A 5,010-nucleotide genomic window follows, 5' to 3' on the forward strand; every position below is an offset into this window, starting at 1 on the left:
TAATCGAAGGGTGTGTAAATTCAATGTGACACATGAAATTAGTAGCACTGATTGGTTCAGTGACCCTTTATGCAGTTCATGCATTATCAAATGTTAAATTACAAATGCTCCTTTAAAAATGCACACTAGATGACAGTATCCTATATTGTAAGAGTGCAGTGTAAATCACCATTTTGTTCATTGGAGTGGTGCTGGAATTGTAAGTATGAAATTGATATGGAGGAACTGAATAGTTTTCTTCAACTCATTAATTGTAATTGTTTTTTAAAGATATTTGTTTTTAAGACTTGTTTTCATTCTACCTGAATACACACAATGCAATTACAATACTTAAATGCAATTGCATTTAAGGTCCGTGTATGGTCCGTGTATCATCTGATCATTCAGTTATTCCACTTAATCTGGCAAAAATACGAAAAATAGGCAAAACAGGTTGATGTTTCATTTTTGGGTTTTTCTGTATGAGCCAAAACATGACAGCTGATTTGTTTTTTCCGTTTTTCAGCTCGAAACCAAAATCCAATTATTTGGATAAAATCTTATTTTGTAATTCCACATCAGATAATCCTGAAAGTCTGCTGCTAGCATTGTGGCAAGGTGTACTCTCAATCTGAGGTGAAATTAGTCTGTGCAATCTAGAACTTTTATTTTTATAGCTTTTTAAAATATAGAGAAAATAGTGTATAAATCAGATTTGGGTGGGCTTTTATTTTGTAATTCCACATCAGATAATCCTGAAACTCTGCTGCTAGCATTGTGGCAAGGTGCACTCTCAATCTGAGGTGAAAGTAGTCTGTGCAATCTAGAACTTTTATTTTTATAGCTTCCTAAAGTAGAGACAAAACAACAAATACATCAGATTTGGATGGGCTCTTATTTTGTAATTCCACATCAGATAATCCTGAAACTCTGCTGCTAGCATTGTGGCAAGGTGCACTCGCAATCTGAGGTGAAAGTAGTCTGTGCAATCTAGAACTTTTATTTTTATAGATTTTTAAAATATAGAGAAAATAGTGTATAAATCAGATTTGGGTGGGCTCTTATTTTGTAATTCCACATCAGATAATCCTGAAACTCTGCTGCTAGCATTCTGGCATGGTGCACTCTCAATCTGAGGTGAAAGTAGTCTGTGCAATCTAGAACTTTTATTTTTATAGTTTCCTAAAGTAGAGACAAAACAGTGTATAAATCAGATTTTGGTGGGCTCTTATTTTGTAATTCCACATCAAATAATCCTGAAACTTTGCTGCTAGCACTGTGGCAAGGTGCACTCTCAATCTGAGGTGAAAGTAGTCTGTGCAATCTAGAACTTTTATTTTTATAGATTTTTAAAATATAGAGAAAATAGTGTATAAATCAGATTTGGGTGGGCTCTTATTTTGTAATTCCACATCAGATAATCCTGAAACTCTGCTGCTAGCATTCTGGCATGGTGCACTCTCAATCTGAGGTGAAAGTAGTCTGTGCAATCTAGAACCTTTATTTTTATAGTTTCCTAAAGTAGAGACAAAACAGTGTATAAATCAGATTTTGGTGGGCTCTTATTTTGTAATTCCACATCAAATAATCCTGAAACTTTGCTGCTAGCACTGTGGCAAGGTGCACTCTCAATCTGAGGTGAAAGTAGTCTGTGCAATCTAGAACTTTTATTTTTATAGATTTTTAAAATATAGAGAAAATAGTGTATAAATCAGATTTGGGTGGGCTCTTATTTTGTAATTCCACATCAGATAATCCTGAAACTCTGCTGCTAGCATTCTGGCATGGTGCACTCTCAATCTGAGGTGAAAGTAGTCTGTGCAATCTAGAACTTTTATTTTTATAGTTTCCTAAAGTAGAGACAAAACAGTGTATAAATCAGATTTGGATGGGCTCTTATTTTGTAATTCCACATTAGATAATCCTGAAACTCTGCTGCTAGCACTGTGGCAAGGTGCACTCTCAATCTGAGGTGAAAGTAGTCTGTGCAATCTAGAACTTTTATTTTTATATCTTTTTAAAATATAGAGAAAATAGTGTATAAATCAGATTTGGGTGGGCTCTTATTTTGTAATTCCACATCAAATAATCCTGAAACTCTTCTGCTAGCATTGTGACAAGGTGCACTCTCAATCTGAGGTGAAAGTAGTCTGTGCAATCTAGAATTTTTATATATATATATATATATATATATATATATATATATATATATGGTAAAAATCACGTTCTAGACGAGCTCTGCCATTTGGATCAGTTCTCGGACGCTTTTACGCGACCGTCGAAATATATTGGCGACTAGATTGACCGTGCTTTTCGACTTGGCGGCTGGCCTGACCGCAGTGTGACTACAGTACAACGGACGCGACGGTGGCTTTGTAGTGTTGAGAGTAGACAACTAAAAGAGTGACCTGATTTAATAATAATTTTACTTTGCTAACCATTTTTGTGAAGGGCATGACGTTTTAGTAGCAAAAGTTTTTTTTTTTTTGTTAGATTAAGTTTGGATTGAGATTCATTTGTGTATGCAATGAACAGCATTTTTCTCTTCTCTTTTTTTTTTCTCCAGGACCCAGGCCATGAATGACTAGGAATCTGTCAAAGTTCTTGCCATGTTTTTTTTTTTTTTAAATGGAAAAGAGTACTCAAAGAATATGTAAAATGTTCATAGTAACTTTAAATGTTAAACCATTTTAAGCTCCATCACACAAATGTGAATAATTTCAGGCCTGGTTGTAGTTTAATGTCTGTGGATTATGCTCTTCTGTCTCCCCAGTTGCCCATCAAGTTCTGAAGATTGATTTAGCAAACTGCATCATCACTACGTTCCCATCTTCAAGGGTTCAGGTTGAAGGAAAAGAAGGTGGATGTGTGAGTAACATCTAATGATTCCTAAAATGATCTGGGGAAAAAACTGCAACACTTTACAATAAGGTTTATTAGTTAACAATTACTTAATACGTTAACTATGAGCAATACATTTGTTACAGTATGTACTCATCTTTGTTAACATTTATTAATAAAAATACACCTGTTCATTGCTAGTTCATGTTGGCTAGTGCTGGGCACTATATCGAGTTTTTACGACATATTTTTAAAAATTTTTTTTATAAAGGAACACGGTATAAAACAATTAGGGCTGTAACGTCCCAGTCGATTAGTCGATTAATTGGTCGATACGGTCTGGTTCGACCAAAATTCTGATTGGTCGATTTTTTTGCCGCGCTCATTTCATCGGGTGGAAAGCACTAATTGCTAATGGGGGTGTTTTCAGAGCACCCCTGTTTCACAGGTAACAGTCTGTTTCAGTGGCGGCTCCTGACAAATATCTCTGGGGGGGCAACTGTTCCGATTTTGGCAAAGATAACCGCTTTAATGGGTAAAATTATGATAAAATTCAGATAGCCAACTTTACAGCATTACATTGCATTGTTTGATTTGGTTTCCCTGTTCCTAGATGGCAACATCAGGCATGAATTGTACAAACTGTACAGTATTTTGAATAGCTATATTAAATTTATCGCAATGGTCTCAAATACACTGAAACACTTCCACCATGGCCATCAAGAGACACATTGTCATCAACTAGTTTGCCCTCTAAGAGTAAAAAAAAAAAAAAAAAAAGCCATACTGCTTTACAATTAAAGACTTTTTATTTCTCATATTAAAACTGTAATTAATCAAATCTTTCCAGAACATATTCAGTATAAATTTGGCTGCCAATATGCAATCAATACAACTATTTAAAATTCAACATTTGGAGAATACAACATATAACATACAAGGCCATAACCAGGGTTTGAAAATTAGTGAGGTGTTAAGAATTGTGCTATAATAACACCCACAAATGCACTACATATAGCCTAAACTTCAAAATAGACAGACATGTAGATGATTGTGAAAGATTTTTTATTCTGTATAATGTTTTACATGGAAAGTTCGTTTTTTTTAGCTGAGGGAATTTTTATTTTATAACAAGTTATAAAAATAACGTTAGAATAATGACACTGACATAAAACTAACGTTCAACTTTCCACTTTATAAACGTCCCAAAGTGTCACACTAAATTGGACAAACGAGTCAAAAAACACGTATAATAGGTGGATCTGGCAACAAACGGAGGCCGCTGCACCCGCGCTCTCACTCAACGCGTTCTCAAGCCCCGTTCACTGCGCTAGCTTCTCGCAGCAAACACTCATGTGATATGAGGTGGTTTAAACGGCTAAATAATCATTCGAAGAGCGTGACATTTTATTTTTGAATATAAAAAATGACCGAGGTCCGGACCTCGGTGACCTCATAGCTGGCTACGGCCGTGAATAAACAATTCACCATTTAATAACACACATCACTTGTATTGAAATTTTGCTCGCTTCTCTTTTAAGCAGGCAAAGTGATCAATTACCCTCTCATTAAAATCAGGCATGTTCCTGACAAGTTCCCTCTCCATTGAAAGCATGGCCGATGCATTCAGACGTCTCGCTACGCGTGCGTGCTGTACATCTTCGAGCACGCATCAGTGCGTATTACGAAATCACGTTGGGGCGAGCCCTCCCGGTGCCCATTGAAATGCATTGTAGGGTTCAAAATTTGAAAAAAAAAATCTCACAATATAACTCTATGAGACCGGCTGGGGCGATTTTCAATCTGACTGAGATCGCCCCAAGGGGGCGGGGTTTTAGGTTGGAAAGTGACATTCAGGCTGTTGATTGTACCGTAATATGCAGACTAGGACTAGCAAAATAAGAGTCTTTTTCTCCTCTCTTTTTTCGTGTGGCTCAAGGAGGGCGATGCACTATCGCCCACCATGGGCCAGCCGCCCCTGGTCTGTTTTCAGAACACCCCCATTGTTTTTACTTTTTTTGGATTAGCCCAACCCACTGGAGAAGAGAGACAGATAAGTAGGCTTTAGAAGGTTTGATGCTGAATATTATTTATTTAATAATAAGCTAGTGGACTCAGCGGTTTGGAACACATATCAATATACATCAGTCCTATTCTAACATGTCAACAACAAAAAAATCTACAGTGTGG

This window comes from Garra rufa, chromosome 7 (genome assembly GCF_049309525.1).
Source record: "Garra rufa chromosome 7, GarRuf1.0, whole genome shotgun sequence".
Classification (NCBI taxonomy): Eukaryota; Metazoa; Chordata; class Actinopteri; order Cypriniformes; family Cyprinidae; genus Garra; species Garra rufa.